General features: G+C 48.8%; 2 pseudogenes; one reads left to right on the top strand and one right to left on the bottom strand.

Annotated features, from left to right (window-relative positions):
- The first annotated feature begins 277 nt into the window (after positions 1–277).
- Positions 278–5,565, top strand: LOC140348252 (kinesin-like protein KIF19; annotated as a pseudogene).
- Positions 5,566–6,431: 866 nt separating this feature from the next.
- LOC140348251 (E3 ubiquitin/ISG15 ligase TRIM25-like) lies at positions 6,432–11,364 on the bottom strand (annotated as a pseudogene).
- Between the last annotated feature and the right edge of the window lie 10,805 nt (positions 11,365–22,169).

Here is a 22,169-nt window from a genome sequence, read left to right as displayed (position 1 = left end):
CACCTCCTCTCACCTCCTCTCACCCTCCTCTCCCCTCCTCTCACCTCCTCTCACCTCCTCTCACCTCCTCTCACCTCCTCTCCCCTCCTCTCACCTCCTCTCACCTCCTCTCACCCTCCTCTCACCTCCTCTCACCCTCCTCTCCCCCTCCTCTCACCTCCTCTCACCTCCTCTCACCTCCTCTCACCCTCCTCTCACCTCCTCTCACCCTCCTCTCACCCTTCTCTCCCCTCCTCTCACCTCCTCTCACCTCCTCTCACCCTCCTCTCACCTCCTCTCTCAGAGCTCGTTGGAGCGGCGTCTGGCCCTGCTGCAGGTCCAGGCCCGGAGCGTGGAGGACCTCCTGCCGCAGAGGGTGAGCTGTGAGGGCCAGAGGGAGGTGCTGGAGCTGCTCTGCAAAGTGCACGAGCTGGAGGTGCAGAAGGTGGAGCTGCAGACGTCCGCTCTCCTCAGGGACAATCTGCTGAGGAGGAAGGAGCACGTGATGAGGAGGTTTGAGAGCCACAGGCAGCTCTGCGACCAGATCATCCAGAGACAGAGACAGTTCATCCACGGTGAGACCAACCACCGTCTCCTGACCACCTGGTCCTCTAATGTCCTCCTGTGTCTCCAGACCACATTCTGCCTGTCCTCTAATGTCCTCCTGTGTCTCCAGACCACAGTCTGCTGGTCCTCTAATGTCCTCCTGTGTCTCCAGACCACAGTCTGCTGGTCTTCTAATGTCCTCCTGTGTCTCCAGACCACAGTCTGCTGGTCCTCTAATGTCCTCCTGTGTCTCCAGACCACAGTCTGCTGGTCCTCTAATGTCCTCCTGTGTCTCCAGACCACAGTCTGCCTGTCCTCTAATGTCCTCCTGTGTCTCCAGACCACAGCTGCTGGTCCTCTAATGTCCTCCTGTGTCTCCAGACCACAGTCTGCCTGTCCTCTAATGTCCTCCTGTGTCTCCAGACCACAGCTGCTGGTCCTCTAATGTCCTCCTGTGTCTCCAGACCACAGTCTGCTGGTCCTCTAATGTCCTCCTGTGTCTCCAGACCACAGTCTGCCTGTCCTCTAATGTCCTCCTGTGTCTCCAGACCACAGCTGCTGGTCCTCTAATGTCCTCCTGTGTCTCCAGACCACAGTCTGCCTGTCCTCTAATGTCCTCCTGTGTCTCCAGACCACAGCTGCTGGTCCTCTAATGTCCTCCTGTGTCTCCAGACCACAGCTGCTGGTCCTCTAATGTCCTCCTGTGTCTCCAGACCACAGTCTGCTGGTTCCTCCTCAGCTGCAGCAGCTTTATGACGTTTACATGAAAGAGGCGGACGAGAGACGTCTGGAGCGAGTGTTGGCTCTGGACACGGCCACAACACGATTCACCATCAAGGTCTGAGCAACTGCTTCATAAGAAGTTCAGACCTGGTTTAGTCCTGGTTCAGACTCTCTCGTTTGTTCTTCAGGAGGGCTCTCTGCCGAAGATCTCGCTCCCGGTCCGCAGTCGGGACCAGACCTTGGACTGGGACTCGGACCAGGAGAGTCTGAGGAACGTGAGGCTGGAGAGGACGAGGAGACACACACTGCCCCCGATCCCGCCCGAACCAGAGCTGTGAGGACCAATCACACGTCACGTCTTTGAGAAGAACAATCTGGTTTTATGAGTGTGTTTTGTTCAGGGACAATAACAGAGTCTTCAAGGACAGTCCTCACGCCCAAAGGATCAAGAACTCCTCCATCGTGACGCCTCCTCCCATCCACATCAACGGCAAGAACAGAGAGGTATTTCACAGGGATTAGATTAGTCCTGGTTTAGACCTGGTTTAGTCCTGGTTTAGACCTGGTTTAGTCCTGGTTTAGACCTGGTTTAGTCCTGGTTTAGACCTGGTTTAGTCCTGGTTTAGTCCTGGTTTAGTCCTGGTTTAGACCTGGTTTAGTCCTGGTTTAGTCCTGGTTTAGTCCTGGTTTAGTCCTGGTTTAGTCCTGGTTTAGACCTGGTTTAGTCCTGGTTTAGACCTGGTTTAGACCTGGTTTAGTCCTGGTTTAGACCTGGTTTAGTCCTGGTTTAGACCTGGTTTAGTCCTGGTTTAGACCTGGTTTAGACCTGGTTTAGTCCTGGTTTAGACCTGGTTTAGAGTCTCTTCTCTCTGTCTCAGCTGCAGCCGCTGGTTCCAGACTCGTTCTTGAGCTTCAGTCTTCTCTCTCACAGCGTCAGCTCTCACCTGGACTCCTCCCCCGACAGCAGTGAGGCGGGGGCGGAGCTAACACACTCAGGTGAGGAGGGGGTGGAGCTAACACACGCAGGTGAGGAGGGGGCGGGGCTAACACACTCAGGTGAGGAGGGGGCGGAGCTAACACTCAGGTGAGGAGGGGGCGGAGCTAACACACTCAGGTGAGGAGGGGGCGGAGCTAACACACTCAGGTGAGGAGGGGGTGGAGCTAACACACGCAGGTGAGGAGGGGGCGGGGCTAACACACTCAGGTGAGGAGGGGGCGGAGCTAACACTCAGGTGAGGAGGGGGCGGAGCTAACACACTCAGGTGAGGAGGGGGCGGAGCTAACACACTCAGGTGAGGAGGGGGTGGAGCTAACACACTCAGGTGAAGAGGGGGTGGAGCTAACACACTCAGGTGAAGAGGGGGTGGAGCTAACACACTCAGGTGAGGAGGGGGCGGAGCTAACACACTCAGGTGAGAAGGGGGCGGAGCTAACACACTCAGGTGAGAAGGGGGTGGAGCTAACACACCCCGGTGAGGAGGGGGTGGAGCTAACACACTCAGGTGAGGAGGGGGTGGAGCTAACACACTCAGGTGAAGAGGGGGTGGAGCTAACACACTCAGGTGAGGAGGGGGCGGAGCTAACACACTCAGGTGAGAAGGGGGTGGAGCTAACACACCCCGGTGAGGAGGGGGCGGAGCTAACACACTCAGGTGAGGAGGGGGCGGAGCTAACACACCCCGGTGAGGAGGGGGCGGAGTTTGCATGTTCTCCTTGTGTCCTAGATTGAACTAGACTTTTCAGACCAAAGATCGAAACTCTTGGTCGACCCGTTTTAGAAGAACCTGCACGTGACCATGTGACTTTCCCCTGCACTGAGGTCTTTGTCCTTCATCTTTGTCCTTCTTCTGTGACCTTTTGTCCTCTTTGACCTTCTTGTCTTCTTTGTCCTTCTTCTTTGTCCTTCTTCTTTGACCTTCTTGTCCTCTTTGACCTTATTGTCTTCTGTGTCCTTCTTCTTTGACCTTCTTTGACCTTCTTGTCTTCTTTGTCCTTTTTCTTTGTCCTTCTTCTTTGACCTTCCTGTCTTCTTTGTCCTTCTTCTTTGACCTTCTTGTCCTCTTTGACCTTCTTGTCTTTTTTGTCCTTCTTCTTTGTCCTTCTTCTTTGACCTTTGGTCCTCTTCGACCTTCTTGTCTTCTTTGTCCTTCTTCTTTGACCTTCTTGTCCTCCTTGACCTTCTTGTCCTCTTTGACCTTATTGTCTTCTTTGTCCTTCTTTGTCCTTCTTCTTTGTCCTTCTTCTTTGTCCTTCTTGTCCTCTTTGACCTTCTTGTCTTCTTTGTCCTTCTTCTTTGACCTTCTTGTCCTCCTTGACCTTCTTGTCCTCTTTGACCTTATTGTCTTCTTTGTCCTTCTTCTTTGACCTTCATGTCTTCTTTGTCCTTCTTCTTTGTCCTTCTTCTTTGACCTTCTTGTCCTCCTCGACCTTCTTGTCCTCTTTGACCTTATTGTCTTCTTTGTCCTTCTTCTTTGTCCTTCTTGTCCTCTTTGACCTTCTTGTCTTCTTTGTCCTTCTTCTTTGACCTTCTTGTCCTCTTTGACCTTATTGTCTTCTTTGTCCTTCTTCTTTGACCTTCATGTCTTCTTTGTCCTTCTTCTTTGACCTTCTTGTCCTCCTTGACCTTCTTGTCCTCTTTGACCTTATTGTCTTCTTTGTCCTTCTTCTTTGTCCTTCTTCTTTGTCCTTCTTCTTTGACCTTCTTGTCCTCTTTGACCTTATTGTCTTCTTTGTCCTTCTTCTTTGACCTTCATGTCTTCTTTGTCCTTCTTCTTTGTCCTTCTTCTTTGTCCTTCTTCTTTGACCTTCTTGTCCTCTTCGACCTTCTCGTCCCTCGCTCAGAGCGACTGCAGATCTTGAAGGGCGTTCAGAACATCGTGGTGAAGGCCGCGCGGCGCCGCTCTCGAGCTCTAGAGGGCGACTCGCTCCGCTTCCCCCCTCCGTCTCCTCTGGACCCCCACAAACAGAGGAGCATTCTGTCCCTGAGCGCGGCGCCCCCTGCAGGAGCCCCGCCCCGGCGCAGGCAGCCCAGCCCCGAGCTCACACACGCCACGTCCGACGACAACCTGTCCAGCAGCACCGGAGACGGGCCCCAGAGCCAGAGCGGCCCCAAAACTAGAGGCAAACCGGGGCCCAGCAAGAACCATACGCCCGGAGAGATGAGGGAGAGCGAGGGACGCCGGAGGAAGCGGAGGAGCCGATCCTTCGAGGTCACCGGACAAGCTGTGAGTACGGCCCTCTGATCGTCCTTGAGATGTTTCAGCTTGACTTGAGTCCACCTGAGGTAAATTCAGTTGGACATCAGTCTGTAGACCTCAGAGACAGGACTGTAGACCTCAGAGACAGGACTGTAGACCTCAGAGACAGGACTGTAGACCTCAGAGACAGGACTGTAGACCTCAGAAACAGGACTGTAGACCTCAGAGACAGGACTGTAGACCTCAGAGACAGGACTGTAGACCTCAGAGACAGGACTGTAGACCTCAGAGACAGGACTGTAGACCTCAGAGACAGGACTGTAGACCTCAGAGACAGGACTGTAGACCTCAGAGACAGGACTGTAGACCTCAGAGACAGGACTGTAGACCTCAGAGACAGGACAGAAGCCACAGAAACATCTCTGTAGCTGAAGGTTCCTCTGAGCTCAGGGGCCTCCATCATCACCAAGACTCTTCTAGAGCTCTTCTAGAGACATTAGTCATGGAGGAGACCGAGAACCTGCTGGTCCCTTGGACAGACCTCCAGTAGGTCTTTGACATCGGAGCTTTAAACTAATGCGAGAGTGTATTTCAAAACATGTTTGTGGAGTAAAACCAGGTGGAGCAGGAGGTGTAGCTCTCGCTGGCGACAGTTAGAAGACTTGAAGAACACTGGCACGTGAAGGTTGAAGCGTACTGAAGTCGCTCCTTGTCGCTCCTCAGCTCCCTCAGACGAAGTCCACGGCGGCGCAGAGGCTCCGGCCCCTCGACAGCACCTCGGAGTCTCACCTCCACATCGGGGCGGCTCCAATGCCCCGAGGCCAGCGAGGAGGAGCCGCGGCGGGCAGAGGTCGAGGAGCGCCGCCCGCCGGCCTCCACGCAGGTCAGAACATACTTTATGATTGGTCCAGGTCAAACTGTCCCAAGCCAAATGTGTAACAGCAGCTTTTCCTTGGTCCAGGCGCAGAACCATCTCCTCTGTCCAACCTGAAGAGAACCCCACAGCTCAGGCCTCCACCTCTGCTCTACATCACCTCCACCAACGCCCAGAGACCGAGGAGGAGCTGAAGGAGGAGCTGGAGGAGGAGCTGAAGGAGGAGCTGGAGGAGGAGCTGAAGGAGGAGCTGGAGCTGAAGGAGGAGCTGGAGGAGGAGCTGAAGGAGGAGTTGAAGGAGGAGCTGGAGCTGGAGCTGAAGGAGGAGCTGAAGGAGGAGCTGGAGGAGGAGCTGAAGGAGGAGCTGAAGGAGGAGCTGGAGGAGGAGCTGAAGGAGGAGCTGAAGGAGGAGCTGGAGCTGAAGGAGGAGCTGGAGGAGGAGCTGAAGGTGGAGCTGAAGGAGGAGCTGGAGGAGGAGCTGAAGGAGGAGCTGAAGGAGGAGCTGGAGCTGAAGGAGGAGCTGGAGGAGGAGCTGAAGGAGGAGCTGAAGGAGGAGCTGGAGGAGGAGCTGAAGGAGGAGCTGAAGGAGGAGCTGGAGCTGAAGGAGGAGCTGGAGGAGGAGCTGAAGGTGGAGCTGAAGGAGGAGCTGAAGGTGGAGCTGAAGGAGGAGCTGGAGCTGGAGCTGAAGGAGGAGCTGAAGGAGGAGCTGAAGGTGGAGCTGAAGGAGGAGCTGAAGGAGGAGCTGGAGCTGGAGCTGAAGGAGGAGCTGAAGGAGGAGCTGAAGGAGCAGCTGAAGGAGGAGCTGGAGCTGGAGCTGAAGGAGGAGCTGAAGGAGGAGCTGAAGGAGGAGCTGAAGGAGCAGCTGAAGGAGGAGCTGAAGGTGGAGCTGAAGGAGGAGCTGAAGGAGGAGCTGAAGGAGCAGCTGAAGGAGGAGCTGGGGCTGGAGCTGAAGGAGGAGCTGAAGGAGGAGCTGAAGGAGGAGCTGGAGCTCTAAACTGCTTGAAAACAGTTCTTTCTGGAGGACTTCTCCATCCAGAGTTCTGGGTTTGCTCTGCGCCTCCTTCAGTGGGTTTGCTCTGCGCCTCCTTCAGTGGGTTTGCTCTGCGCCTCCTTCAGTGGGTTTGCTCTGCGCCTCCTTCAGTGGGTTTGCTCTGCGCCTCCTTCAGTGGAAGAAGTGGAGGAAGTTCTCAGGTTCATTCTTTGTAGAGCAGATGTTTCTGCTGCTGCTTTGAGGGCGCTCGCCTCTCCACAGACCTGACGTGTATCTCTTCAGGTGCATGTTTTAGGTTGTGGAGGAAACTCCCTCAGACACAGAGAGAACATGCAAACGTCTTCAGGACCTGTTTCATTGGGACTTCTGCTCTTGTTTAAAGCCTTTTTATTTAAACTCATTTTGTTTGTTTGAAATAGAAAAGTGATTCATTTATATATATATATATATATATATATATATATATATATTCACTTTTCTCACATGTTCTGAAACTTTCGATGCTTTATTTTGTACCATTTTGTATTTGTAAGTGAAATAAATAAATGTAGAGAACTGACTGTTGTAAAGCTCCTGGTTTCATGAGGGAAAAGGAGATTTTAGACCAGAATCTGCTCCAATGCTGCAAATCTCATCCATGAAGTTGATTCATTGGCCAAACGGTAAATGACAATGTTCGAAAATCACAGCGTGTAATTTATAAAATAAAAGTTTTTTTATTTGAAGAGACAAATATGAATTGTTTAAACTTACATAAGCGATGGAAATAATTACACATTAATTCCACCAGAGGGCAACGTTAGTCTGTGTTAAAAACATTAAAAACATGCCTTTTAGTTTTATTTATTTGTATTTTTGCTTTTTAATGAGACAAACAAACAATAACAAACATTAAGAAAGAAGAAAAAAAACTAAAAACATGCCATTTATTTAATGGATTTATTATTTATATTTAGTAAATGAAAAGTTAAAATTACATCTTAAATCTAAAGATCCTTTAAAATGTCATGGACGGAGGTTTGTGTTAAGTTTATAGTTGCACTTCCTGGTTTAAACTGTCTCTGTGTCGCACACTGATGACATCACAGAGGGACTCAGCTCAGTGTTTTTGAGTTTAATTTGTCAAACTTTCCTCACAAAGTAAAACTATGATAAACATTTACCACAGATTCACCATCTCTGGAGGGGGCGGGGCTCCGTCTCAGGTAATCAGCCCCGCCCCCTCCAGAGATGGTGATGTGTTCAGGTGAAGATGATAGAGACATGGGGAGGGCGGGGTCAAGAGAGCAGGGACAACAAGAGATGCTGTGAATAGGCCTTATAAATAGGGCTTCACCTCCTCCCTCACCTCCTCCATCACCTCCTCCCTCACCTCCTCCCTCACCTCCTCCATCACCTCCTCCCCCTGAGTCTTTACCGGGCCAAGTCTCGTCGCTCGATCGTCGTTACATCAATAAACATTCTTTCACACTCCATTGTTGTGGCGTGAATTCATTTAAAGATTCAGTGTGAAACTTCTCCCGTCGTTTCCTCACATAAATGTAAGAAACAAATGTCATGTTTTCTACAGAAATAAGACATTTTCTGTGTCAAAACGGCCCAAACGTCTCATATTTGGGACGTTTACATGAGACAAATGGACAGAGCAGTTTAAACGTCTTCATTTTGTCCACATTTTAGACACAAACACATTTACAGAGGATTTTGGATTTCTGATGGAGTTTGTGACTAAACTAGACGTGAGTGAAACTGGCCTCATGTCTTAGACTTGAGAGTGTGATAAATGAGGCTCACAACCTCGTCTGCTTCTGTCAGACTCTTGTACAGTTTGGTGTGGGAGGAGCTACTTTAAGGCCTGATCTTTATGTCTCTGTGGGAGGAGCATGTCTCTGTGGGAGGAGCATGTCTGTGGGAGGAGCATGTCTCTGTGGGAGGAGCATGTCTGTGGGAGGAGCATGTCTCTGTGGGAGGAGCATGTCTCTGTGGGAGGAGCATGTCTCTGTGGGAGGAGCATGTCTGTGGGAGGAGCATGTCTGTGGGAGGAGCATGTCTCTGTGGGAGGAGCATGTCTCTGTGGGAGGAGCATGTCTGTGGGAGGAGCATATCTCTGTGGGAGGAGCATGTCTGTGGGAGGAGCATGTCTCTGTGGGAGGAGCATGTCTCTGTGGGAGGAGCATATCTCTGTGGGAGGAGCATGTCTCTGTGGGAGGAGCATGTCTCTGTGGGAGGAGCATGTCTCTGTGGGAGGAGCATATCTCTGTGGGAGGAGCATGTCTCTGTGGGAGGAGCATGTCTCTGTGGGAGGAGCATGTCTGTGGGAGGAGCATGTCTCTGTGGGAGGAGCATGTCTCTGTGGGAGGAGCATGTCTGTGGGAGGAGCATGTCTCTGTGGGAGGAGCATGTCTCTGTGGGAGGAGCATGTCTCTGTGGGAGGAGCATGTCTCTGTGGGAGGAGCATGTCTCTGTGGGAGGAGCATGTCTCTGTGGGAGGAGCATGTCTCTGTAGGAGGAGCATGTCTCTGTGGGAGGAGCATGTCTCTGTGGGAGGAGCATGTCTCTGTGGGAGGAGCATGTCTCTGTGGGAGGAGCATGTCTGTGGGAGGAGCATGTCTCTGTGGGAGGAGCATGTCTCTGTGGGAGGAGCATGTCTGTGGGAGGAGCATGTCTCTGTGGGAGGAGCATGTCTCTGTGGGAGGAGCATGTCTCTGTAGGAGGAGCATGTCTCTGTGGGAGGAGCATGTCTCTGTAGGAGGAGCATGTCTCTGTGGGAGGAGCATGTCTCTGTGGGAGGAGCATGTCTGTGGGAGGAGCATGTCTCTGTGGGAGGAGCATGTCTCTGTGGGAGGAGCATGTCTCTGTGGGAGGAGCATGTCTCTGTGGGAGGAGCATGTCTCTGTGGGAGGAGCATGTCTCTGTGGGAGGAGCATGTCTCTGTGGGAGGAGCATGTCTCTGTGGGAGGAGCATATCTCTGTGGGAGGAGCATGTCTCTGTAGGAGGAGCATGTCTCTGTGGGAGGAGCATGTCTCTGTGGGAGGAGCATGTCTCTGTAGGAGGAGCATGTCTCTGTGGGAGGAGCATGTCTCTGTGGGAGGAGCATGTCTCTGTAGGAGGAGCATGTCTCTGTAGGAGGAGCATGTCTCTGTGGGAGGAGCATGTCTCTGTGGGAGGAGCATGTCTCTGTGGGAGGAGCATATCTCTGTGGGAGGAGCATGTCTCTGTGGGAGGAGCATGTCTCTGTGGGAGGAGCATGTCTCTGTGGGAGGAGCATATCTCTGTGGGAGGAGCATGTCTCTGTGGGAGGAGCATGTCTCTGTGGGAGGAGCATGTCTGTGGGAGGAGCATATCTCTGTGGGAGGAGCATGTCTCTGTGGGAGGAGCATGTCTCTGTGGGAGGAGCATGTCTCTGTGGGAGGAGCATATCTCTGTGGGAGGAGCATGTCTCTGTGGGAGGAGCATGTCTCTGTGGGAGGAGCATATCTCTGTGGGAGGAGCATGTCTCTGTGGGAGGAGCATGTCTCTGTGGGAGGAGCATGTCTCTGTGGGAGGAGCATATCTCTGTGGGAGGAGCATGTCTCTGTAGGAGGAGCATGTCTCTGTGGGAGGAGCATGTCTCTGTGGGAGGAGCATGTCCCAGACAAATCTGTGGATCAAGTGGATTCAATGGAAGAAGAAAAGACTGGACACGTCAAAGGTCAAAGGTTAAATGTCCAGAGAGAAAACTGAACAGAAAGAAAAAAACATCTGTTTCACTTTAAGAAGATTTTACACATTGAGAATTATTAAAGAATCAGATTTATTGATATTTTGTTTGATCAAAGCCGAGACTTGAACCCAAAACCCTCTCACAGGAGGTCACCATGAACAGGATTATAATAAACATTCAGACATTTCAAAAGAACTGAAACAATAAAGAGAAGAACTTTGTACTTGATCTTCAGACAGAACGAGCCTTGGAGCTGCAGTGTCTGGATCCAGACGTCCACCACAAACTGCTTCACTCTCAGTAGTTCTAATCTTGAAGACACTTCAGAGAGATGTTTCTCCAGCTCAGACAGAGCCCAGGCTGCACTGCCCTCACACGTCTCCGGCTCAAAGCTCACACTGCTCCACTCCTTCAGCCCAGCAGGGGGCGTGAGTGCAGGGCAGCTCTGTAGAAAGTGGAGGAGGTCTTGAGAGCGTGAGAGCCGCTCCTCCTCAGTGCTGCTCTTCTCCAGCTCACAGATCTCCTGTTCCAGCTGCTGCACCAGCTCCTGGGCTCGTTTGTGGCTCCGGCTCTGCTTCTCCTGCAGCTCCTCTAAGAACCGGTCCTGAAGGCTCTGAACAGACTGCATGAGATCAGTGAAGGCCTGCAGCCCCACAGCCCTCTCTCTGTGGACCTCTGTGTCACTGAGCTCCACACAGCCCTGGATCTCCTGGACCTTCAGCCTCATGTCCTCCACCATGTGCTGGCTCTGAGCCTGAGTGTGCAGCAGAGATGACCTCCTAGGCTCACACGCCTCCTCCAGAGACAACAGCTCATGGTTCTTGTGCTCTAGAACAGAGCACATCATGCACACTATCTTCTCATCAGTTCCACAGAAGAGCTCCAGGGGGCGCTGGTGTTTGGGACACACCCTGTCTTCCAAGTTCTCCACAGGCTCCATCAGCTGGTGTCTTTTAAGATAAGATAAGATAAGATAAGATAAGATAAGATAAGATAAAATAAGATATTCCTTTATTGTCCCACATGGGGAAATTTCATTGGTGCAACGCAGGTAGATACATTTTCAGCCCAGAGACTGTGAGATGAGGCTGGAGGTGGGTCTTACAGAACGAGGACAGACAGACCAGGCAGGACTTCAGGGCCTTCAGCTTGGGCTCAGAGCAGTGGTCACACTGGACCTCTCTAAAGGTCAACATCTCGTCCATAGAAATGCTCAGGGGCCCAGGCCTCACTGATGCAGCGTTTGCAGAAGTTGTGTCCACATGGAGTGGACACTGGCTCAGAGAACACATCCAGACAGATGGAGCACTGGAAGGTCTCCTCAGAGCTCCTTTCACTTGTGGAGGACATCTCTGAAACACAAGGTCAACATCAGTTACTCTAAAACAGTGGTTCTTAACCTGGGTTTGATCGAACCCCAGGGGTTCGGTGAGTCAATCTCAGGGGTTCGGCGGAGGTCAAGACACACATCTTGACCTATGATAGTATTCATGCCCCGCCCCGCTTGGCCTATCTGTGCTGCATTTGGTGCGCTCAGTAGTCGACTGGTGACTGTTGTGATGTACAGCCTGAAATGTCTTAATATTTTAGACTGAATCAAAGCCCACGTTTCTGGGTAAAGTCTTGGTACCAGCTGCACCTAAAAGGGCCAAAAGGACAAGGGAAATTGCAAGTATAACCTGTATCAAAACCCCTTTTGGGATAAGACCTGTCACCAGCCTGGCCCCAAGAGGGCAAAAAGGACCAGGCCAGAGCCCCCAGAGTCTAACCTGTATGAAAGTCCTCCTTTCTGAGCTAAGTCTTAGCACCAGCATGGTCCCAATAGGGTCAAAAGGACTTCAAGTCGAGCCTGAATCAAAGCCCTCCTTTTAGGGCTAAGTCTTGGCACCAGCCTGGCCCCAAAAGGGCCAAAATATCAGCCTCTGGGTCATTTCCCTACTACTATACTATAGTATAATATATTTGCGAGCGAACCTTTTTGAGGATGCTGGACATAAAAATGAAGAAAAGGAACAGACTTTGTTTTAAAATGTCATGGGAGTGGCACTTGCCGAGGTGAAGCGTTTCTGAACTGCTTTTTGTTTTTGTGTGAAAATGTTGTTCTTTGAACACAGTGATGTTGATGCACCAGTAAAATATGTGACTGACCATGGCTAATCCAGTTACATGTCGACCCGGAGACATTTTGAGTTATTCACAGATTCTGAAAGTGTGAATTCAAAGCTTTCCAATGATGTCTCACTCATGTAGATCTGATCATATTTGAGTAAGTTGTGGTCATTTGAATGTAAACAACTCTCAAAACCTTTCACTGAGAAAACGACCTCTAAAGTTTCTCACCTGAGTGAGCCCAGAGTCACAGGGGGCGGGGCTCATTTGCATCTCATTGAGATAAGCCCTCCCCCCTGTCACACTGACACCACCTCCCCCTACAGCTGTCACTCAAGACTCAAGAGGAGTGTTGTTATTGATGGTAACTGGACTTGAATCAGAATTAGAAGTTACTGTATTAAAATGGAAATACTTGGATTACAAAAGGCCCTGAATAGAATCAAAGAATCAGAATGAGAATAGGGTTCATTGCATTTGTCGATAAACATAATTCACAGGTGATTCACCATCAATGGTGCACTGAATGATTCAACACAAACAACAAAAGATAAGATAAGATAGCCTTTAATGTTACAACGCAGTAGATACAGGGGGAAAGGACAGTAACTTATAGGAAGTTTAAAAAACACTCTTAATAGAAGAACTCTTATAAACAGATGCCAGGGCCAGGTATACGAACTGCAACGGGTCCATGGCTTTGAATATATGAGATATGAGATAATAGATATGATATGTACACCACCAGAGTCCAATTACATCAGAGATCACATCCTCATCCTCTTCTTCGTCTGTGCACTCTTCTGTGCTGTGACTCTCGGCTCTTGGCATCAAAGCTGTAAACAAATAACAGGACATTTAAGAAATGGCTCACTATTTCACATAAAACACTCAGTAACTTTTTTTTTTTAACACAATGTGAGAGTTTCAATATAAATACCTGAAGTGCTGATAACTCTTGATCTTTGGAAGCCGTCTGAAGAAGTGGGATATTGAGGTGAGTCTCAGGAGAGCTGTTTTCCACTACCTGATGACAAGGGCGACAATGTAAAAAAATGAGAACAGAAGAAACATATCTTAAGCAGAGAGCAGCGCTGAAGTTTTGCCAGGCTAATGTTTACACATTACAGTAGTCAAATAATATAAACTAACCTCAGCGATGTCTTCCAAAATGTCAACCCTGGTCTTCATGTATGCTCGCTTGATAAGTCCAAAGCCGCAATCAGGGGAGAATTTGGTGTGGCCAGCAATGAGGAAGTGGATGTCCATTGTGTAGTGAAGCTTGGCCCCGTCTGCAGAGGGTTGGACGGAGAGTGTATCTGTAGTAGACAGAGAGAGAAAAGGAGATTAGATTAATACATATGACATTTGATTAAGACGTATACGTCTCTATAATTGCTATTCTGCATTTGCACTATCATTAGTACCTGCTGTGCAAAGTCAAAGCTGTAATGCATCCTGATGTCTTTGCTTGCTGGCGGTGAGGGTCCAAAGACAGCACATTAGATTCTGTTGTAGATATCTGTGCGTGGCCTGCAGCTTCTGATGTGTGGGAGAAGCTGTTTCCACAGTGATCTGAAGCTTGATGTACAAACTGCAGGCTCACCTGAAAAACAGATGTTGCTTATGGTTAATTATACTCTAATCATTAAAACATGAAAATCACCAAAATAGTGTTTTACACTTACCACGCTCCTTAGCAGACTTCACGTAGAGACAGGTCATGTCAGTCAGGGTCTTTGCCAATTCTGAAAAGGGGGATAAAAGGATTAGGGTTAACAGTAATATGGGAATAACACGCTTCACAGATAACAGTTCACATTGTGACGTTAACGGTGTATTTAAGATGCAAAACGCGGAGATATTGGGACATCTGCCCTCGGCTAGCGGGGCTAGCTAGCTCACTTGAGATAACACGGCTCGTAAAAGCAAAACACTTGCAGAACAGCGCACCAAAACATAAACATACACTCGAGCGCACATTAAAGTGATTAAAAGCGGGTGTTTTAGTCGCAAAGCTTACCTGGTTCAGCCGTCCTGTTGTCTCTTCCAACACCGTGCACAGACAGACACACAGGAAGCTGATAATGGCCAGGCAAGCGCGTGATTGGTTCGAGTGACGCAGTGCGTAAGCCACGTGACCAGAAGTGGTATCTGGAGTTGTAGTTTTTTTCTCTTCCCACGCCGAAAAATAACCCGATAACATAGCAAAGTTTAGCTTACAACTTAGCTCCGAATAGCTGCGTTTAGCTCCGGGCTGCAGGGCTAACAGCCGGTTTAGCACCATAAAACAGACACAAAGCACGACCCACACAACCCACGGGCCAACCCACGCCAAAAAATAACCTGATAACATGGTGACAACAGCAAGTAGTCACATTAAGCCCGTATTGCAGAGTGCACTGAGGCAACATGTTAGCTTAGCATTAGCTCCACCGGAGCAGACAAGTAAGATTCTAAAGTGATCACGAGACTGCCTTAAAACACAGCGTTAAAGCAATAATTTAGTAGTAAAGTAAAAGTGTACCTGAGTAAACAGTTCCGTTGCAATGTAGTCCAGGAAATGTAAGCTCTGAAGACTGTGCTCTGCAGACGGTCTGGAGTAATGAGAGGAAAACACGGAGCAGCAGCTGCCATGAGGATCACAGCTGATTGGTGGAAAATGTAAACAATACGTTGGCTAGAAAAAGGTGACGCCCCCCAGGAGAGCAGGAAAAAGACCCCAAAACTCCACATTTTTAACAGCTTAATGTATACGTTTAAGACAACCAATAGTGTTATCTGAAGCACACAGGGGCTTATTCATAACTTCAACTAGCACATTCTGCAAAAAAATGAAAATCACACATTTGGGGAAAAAAAAGTAAAATGCTGTTTTTCTCAGTTTCACCGAGGCCGACATGGTCCGACAATTGCCGTGGCGAGTCACAAATATGTCTATGTTTTGAATTCGAAAAAATCATATTTTATTTTTCCAATTAAGAAGGGTTGGTGAATGTGCTTATGAAACTTGTCGGGTTCAGTACCTCCAAAAAGCTCTAAAATGAGTCTTTTCCATCAGAAAAGTCAAACTCCAGGAGGAAAAGTGAAACCTGCTCACACAGACTGACCTGTGTCTCTGAACTGGGTTCTTCACATGAATCAGTCTGAGAAGCCTCTGACCCAAAGCCTCTGGACGTTAAAACAATGCTTCATTCTGATTGGTGGAAGCGTCACAACAGCAGAAGAAGCAGAAACATCTAAATCGTGTTAAATCCAGAGTTGAGAAAGGCACAGTCTCTTTCTCCTCCTCAAATGTTCAAAGTGCCGTTGTCTGCACGTTTCTCACAAACTAAATGCTCTGGATTTTCTCTGAAAATCGCCTGTTGGTGCCGCCATCTTTGTTTTGACCCAAACCACAATGCTGCTCTGTGATTGGCCCGTTAAACCACTGGAGCAAACGAGTCAGCGACAGCCAAACAAGATGAACTCTCAAGAGTTTGTGAAGTCACAAAAATCACAGAATTCATCTTCATCTTCCTGTCAGGGAAAGAGCTTTTATTTTGAAAGTTTCCAGGAAGTGGTTAAGGAAACTGAACCAGACCAAGTGATATTGTCCTAATAGAATAATATTTGTACAAATAGATTTAAAACAAGCTGTTGACTCTTGGTATTTGGAAGAGAATCAAAGTATCAAATATATTGATCGATTTAAATCCTCTTTACATTCTGCTCCAGTTTCACAGTTTGACATTAAATTCTACTAAACTTTTGAACTTTCATGAGTAAAAACTGTTCCAGATCCACATTTGAAGAGAAAAAGAACAAAGACAAAATGGAGGACTTTAAGTTTCACTTTCACTTCCACAGAAATGACATTTATTGCAGTTTCTTTTGATATTTGACAAACTAATGTTGAGTTGAATGAAAGAAGTGGTGACATAAAGAGCAGGATTGACAGCAGCAGCAGAAGTTTTCTCTTTAGTGGTTTTAAATAAGAATAAGAGAGAATAAAGTCTAAAGCTACGTACAGACCGGTGCGGCCGATTTGCGCCCGACACAGAATTTGAGCGCATGTACATTTGTGCCCTGGGCACATACACAGGCGCGCTCCAGCTCTCTGCGCACATGCGCAGTAGAGGTGTTGTCGCATGCGCAGTGGAGTTGTTGTCGTGGCCTTTCATTGTGTAAAATGGCGGATATCAACAGTGTTGTTTTCGCATTTTTGGCGGCGAAGAAGGAAGAAGTGGAGGATTCCACGGGGAATACCGGAAATACGAGATGAAATACGTACGTACGTCACTGGAGCGTCAGCTCTGATTGGCTGCTGCGGCGGGTGCTACGCTTCTGCTGCAGAGACCTCAACATATCTGAACACGTCGCTTAAGCCGCTTTGGCCGCCTCAGTCGCCTCCTACGCGCTCAAAGCGTCGAGAGCGTAAGAAAACGCAGCAATCGCGCCGCAAAAACGAAGAAATCGCGCCGCGGATAACGCACTACGCGCTGGACACACGTTTACCATAGACTTTGAATGTAAACTGGAGGCTTCGGCCGACGAGGTGTGGACAGGGCTTAAGTGTGTGAAGCAGAAGAGAAATGGACCAAGTACCAAACTACACCACCAATAGTAGTAGTAGTAGTAGTTGTAGTAGTTGTAGTAGTGGGTCTAGTATAACTGACCTGTGCTGGAGCAGATTGTTGAGGGTTTGAAGCCGCTGAGGTGCCTTTGAGCAAACGCACACTGAGTGTTTCCTGCTTCAGTTTGCAACAGCAGAGGGAGGAGTCAGGGAGATAGAGGGGCGGGGCACAGGTGAGACAGGTTAATCTGTGAGTCGTGCTGCAGATCATGACGGCTCAAAGTCAAAGTACTGCAGTACAAGTACTGGTTTAACTACATTCATTAGGTAACAAATAGTTTGTACAGCAGTACATGTTTGAGTTTGGACACAAATATGTGTGAAAATGAGGAGATAAATGAAGTTACAGAAACATCCGGAAAGTATTAACTTTATCCACATTTTGTTACAAACTTTTTCCAAAATGGATTCAATTCATTTTTTGCCTCAAAATTCCACGAACAAAAGCTCATAATGACGACGTGACAGAAAGTGTTAGAATGATCCGAACATTTATTACAAATAAAAACAACAATCCAAACACCAGGGCATTCATCTGCAGCGCCATCTTGTGGCAGGAGCAGAAGGTACTCTGGAGCCGTTGCCAGGACTTATTGTCATATTAAAAATCAAACAAACCCGGGGCCCTATGTAAAAAGAGCCCCCCCTAGTGCTATTTCTGTAGTCACATCATCACACAGATGGCAAAACAAAATGCGAGTCAGGCCCAATCTGAGAAATGTGATTCATATTCCCTGTGAAAAGATAAAGCCCAGTCCCACTGAAACTAGTCTGAAACTTGCTGTGCTAAATGTCAGATCCTTATGTAACAAATCACTCTTAATTAATCATTTAATTTCTTCTTATAATCTTGATTTTATGTTTTTAACTGAAACATGGCTTGACAAAAACACAGGAAATGTAGTTCTGATAGAATCTGCTCCACCCAACTTTAAGTTTGAATCTGAAACACGAGAAAATAAAAAAGGGGGCGGAGTCTGTGCTGTCTTTAGAGATGAAATAATTACCCGCAGGTTGTCTTTTGGGGTGTTTATCATTTGAGTTTGTATCCTTTAAAATGGAGCTAAAACGGTCTCCATCCATTCTCTTCATTGTTTTATACAAGCCTCTCCAGCACTGCCAAAGTTTTATTGATGATTTTACTGAGATGCTTTCAGTCATATGCACAGACTTTGATGGTTTGGTCATTACAGGTGATTTCAACGTGCATGTTGATAATGTTTGTGACAGAAACACTAAAGAGCTTGATGCTGTCCTTGAAACCTTCAGTCATACTCAGCATGTGACTGGCCCCACCCACAGCAGAGAGGCCCCACCCACAGCAGAGGGCACACTCTAGATCTCATAATTACAAAAGGGGTAAATATTTCATATGTTAATGTGGTCGATGCTGCTCTGTCTGATCATTTCTGTGTCTTTGACATGTCTGTTTTTCCCAAATCACCAGTTTGTCCTGCAGCTGTTCAGATGCTGGTCCTGCAGCTGTTCAGAGGCTGGTCCTGCAGCTGTTCAGTGGCTGGTCCTGCAGCTGTTCAGATGCTGGTCCTGCAGCTGTTCAGAGGCTGGTCCTGCAGCTGTTCAGAGGCTGGTCCTGCAGCTGTTCAGAGGCTGATCCTGCAGCTGTTCTGAGGCTGGTCCTGCAGCTGTTCAGAGGCTGGTCCTGCAGCTGTTCAGCGGCTGGTCCTGCAGCTGTTCAGAGGCTGGTCCTGCAGCTGTTCAGATGCTGGTCCTGCAGCTGTTTAGATGCTGGTTCTGCAGCTGTCCAGAGGCTGGTCCTGCGGCTGTTCAGAGGCTGGTCCTGCAGCTGTTCAGAGGCTGGTCCTGCAGCTGTTCAGAGGCTGGTCCTGCAGCTGTTCAGAGGCTGGTCCTGCAGCTGTTCAGAGGCTGGTCCTGCAGCTGTTCAGAGGAGACACATAAGTGATGGCACAGGTGCACTGTTTATGGAAATGATAAACTTTGAAAATGTCTCATGTTCTAATGTAAATGATTTGTTGAACTCTGTTACATCGAGTGTTTTGAATGTTCTGGACACCATCGCCCCTATGAAGGCTAAAATGGTTCAAAATAAGCAGAAGTTGCCATGGAAACATGATGATTGGCTCAGGGCACAGAAAAGGGAGTGACACAAGTCAAAGCTCCAGGTTCAAAAAGAGATTTACAAAGAAGCTGAACATGAACAACCTCATTTTAACTAGAGAAAGATATTTCTCAGAAATAATTGGAAGCTGCAGTAACAAGGGGCGTGTCCTGCTGCCACAGTAAACAGATTAACAAACCCTCCAGCTCAGCTGCCGTTAGAACTCATTTCCACATCAAGTGTCATGAGTTTGCATTATTCTTTAATGACAAAGTTCAGAGCATTAAAAATGCTATAAATCACAATGAAAAAAATGACCCTAAAACCACCAAGACACTTAGAGCTAACTCACTTTGCACCTGTAACTGACAAAACTGTCCATGAGATCATCACCAGTCTGAGTTCATCTACAGCTGCCTCCATGTGTGAGCCTTCAGATTTATAAAGTCTGTGCTGAACAGTTTGTTAGCATTACTCACATAGTTAAAGCTTCAATCCGGAACATTCCCAATGTCTTTGAAAACTGCGGTCATAAAGCCTCTGCTAAAGAAGAGCAGTCTTGATGCTGCAGTCCTGAGTCATGACCGGTCCATCTCTAATCTTTTCAAGTCCTTTCAGAGTTTTCCTCTTAATAAACGACTCATTTGATGTTTTTCAGGTTTTAGACCTCATCACACTGAGACTGCTGTTGTCATGGTGACTGAGACTGCTGTTGTCATGGTGACTGAGACTGCTGTTGTCATGGTGACTGAGACTGCTGTTGTCATGGTGACAAATGACACCTGCCTGAACACTGACACCGGCAAAGCCTCAGTCATAATTCTGTTGGATCTGATGCTGCTTTTGACACTGTCCATCATGGGACCCTCTGACAGAGACTAGAGGACAGGGTGGGACCCTCTTACAGAGACTAGAGGACAGGGTGGGACCCTCTTACAGAGACTAGAGGACAGGGTGGGACCCTCTTACAGAGACTAAAGGACAGGGTGGGACCCTCTTACAGAGACTAGAGGACAGGGTGGGACCCTCTTACAGAGACTAGAGGACTGGGTGGGACCCTCTTACAGAGACTAGAAGACAGGGTGGGACCCTCTTACAGAGACTAGAGGACAGGGTGGGACCCTCTTACAGAGACTAGAGGACTGGGTGGGACCCTCTTACAGAGACTAGAAGACAGGGTGGGACCCTCTTACAGAGACTAGAAGACAGGGTGGGACCCTCTTACAGAGACTAGAGGACAGGGTGGGACCCTCTTACAGAGACTAGAGGACTGGGTGGGACCCTCTTACAGAGACTAGAGGACAGGGTGGGACCCTCTTGCAGAGACTAGAGGACTGGGTGGGACTCTCTTACAGAGACTAGAGGACAGGGTGGGACCCTCTTACAGAGACTTGAGGACAGGGTGGGACCCTCTTACAGAGACTAGAGGACAGGGTGGGACCCTCTTACAGAGACTAGAGGACAGGGTGGGACCCTCTTACAGAGACTAGAGGACTGGGTGGGACCCTCTTACAGAGACTAGAGGACTGGGTGGGACCCTCTTACAGAGACTAGAGGACAGGGTGGGGCCCTCTTACAGGGACTAGAGGACAGGGTGGGCATATCTGGCCCCGCCCTAAACTGGTTAAGGTCCTATCTGGACAACAGGAAGTACTTTGTGTTTCAGACCACATGACCCTGACCTGTGGAGTGCCCCAAGGGTCAGTCCTGGGACCCCTTCTGTTCAACCTCTACATGCTGCCGTTAGGTCACATGACACGCAGTGAAAATGAATCACATGATGCAGACGAGTCAGATCTATGTTTCACTTTCGCAGGTGAATCTGGACCAGTGGATTCACTGCATCAGATCAGTGTGTGGACCGGCCTCCTGCTGGTGCCAGAGGGCCTCCTGCTGGTGCCAGAGGGCCTCCTGCTGGTGCCAGAGGGCCTCCTGTTGGTGCCAGAGGGCCTCCTGTTGGTGCCAGAGGGCCTCCTGTTGGTGCCAGAGGGCCTCCTGCTGGTGCCAGAGGGCCTCCTGCTGGTGCCAGAGGGCCTCCTGTTGGTGCCAGAGGGCCTCCTGCTGGTGCCAGAGGGCCTCCTGCTGGTGCCCAGAGGGCCTCCTGCTGGTGCCAGAGGGCCTCCTGCTGGTGCCCAGAGGGCCTCCTGCTGGTGCCAGAGGGCCTCCTGCTGGTGCCAGAGTCAGTGTGTGGAGCAAAACAACTTTCTCCAGCTGAACTCAGACAAGACTGAAATCATCGTCTTTGTCACAGAAACAAAGAGAAAGTGTTAGCGTCACCTCCAGAGTCTCGCTCTAAAACCTACAAACCAAGTGATAAATCTGGGGGTAATAATGGACTCAGACTTGAAATTTAACACATCAAATCAATAACATCAACAGCTTTTTACCATCTAAAAAACATTGACAAAATCAAAAGTATAGCGTCTAACCCAGACTTGGAGAGACTTATCCATGCGTTTGTCTCCAGTAGATTAGACTGTAACGGCCGCTCACTGGTCTCTCCAAACGAGCTGTAAAACAGCTGCAGTACATCCAGAACGCTGCTGCTCGGGTCCTGACTAGAACCAGGAAGTACTGGTCTCAATCCTGGTTCTCAGTGCAGCGTTTGACACCATCGACCACAACGTTCTACTGCAGAGGTTAGAATGTGATGTAGGTGTCAGAGGCCCCGCCCTCAGAGGCCCCGCCCTCAGCTGTTTTACATCCTATTTATCTGATAGGTACCAATTTGTTCATGTAAACCAGAGCTCCTCCCCTTGTTCTAAAGTAACTTACGGTGTGCCACAGGGGTCAGTACTCGGTCCAATTCTGTTTCCTCTTTATATGTTGCCGTTAGGTCACATGATCAGGTCACATGGCATTAACACTCAGCTGCATTTATCAATGAACCTGATCAGAGCGATCAAGGAGACAGACTTAGAGCTCGTGTGAAGGAGATAAAAACCTGGAGGACACTTAACGATCTACTTCTTAACCCTGAACAAACTGAGGTCATTGTGCTGGAGGTCATTGTGCTGGAGGTCATTGTGCTGGAGGTCATTGTGCTGGAGGTCATTGTGCTGGAGGTCATTGTGCTGGTCCTAAACATGTACGAGACGCTCTATCTGAGCAGATAGTCTCACTGAAGCCTCCAGTTCTACTGTAAGAAACCTCAGAGTCTGATTTAAAGCTCATATAAATCAAGTCTGTAAAACAGACTCTTTCATCTGTGTAATAAAGATCAAATCAGAAGAATCCGGCCTAAAAGTGAAGCTGAAACGTCTCCTGCATTTGTAACGTCTAGATTCTCCTGTAACTCCTGCTCACAGCGTGTCCTAAAAGATCCATAAAAAGCTTTAACTGGTTCAAAATGCA

This window comes from Eucyclogobius newberryi, unplaced genomic scaffold, assembly GCF_026437365.1.
Source record: "Eucyclogobius newberryi isolate DKJ021-1_F unplaced genomic scaffold, fEucNew1.0.hap1 SCAF_644, whole genome shotgun sequence".
NCBI classification, from domain to species: Eukaryota; Metazoa; Chordata; class Actinopteri; order Gobiiformes; family Gobiidae; genus Eucyclogobius; species Eucyclogobius newberryi.
The sequence above is the reverse complement of the archived record's forward strand: the minus strand, read 5'-3'. Positions and strand labels throughout refer to the sequence as shown.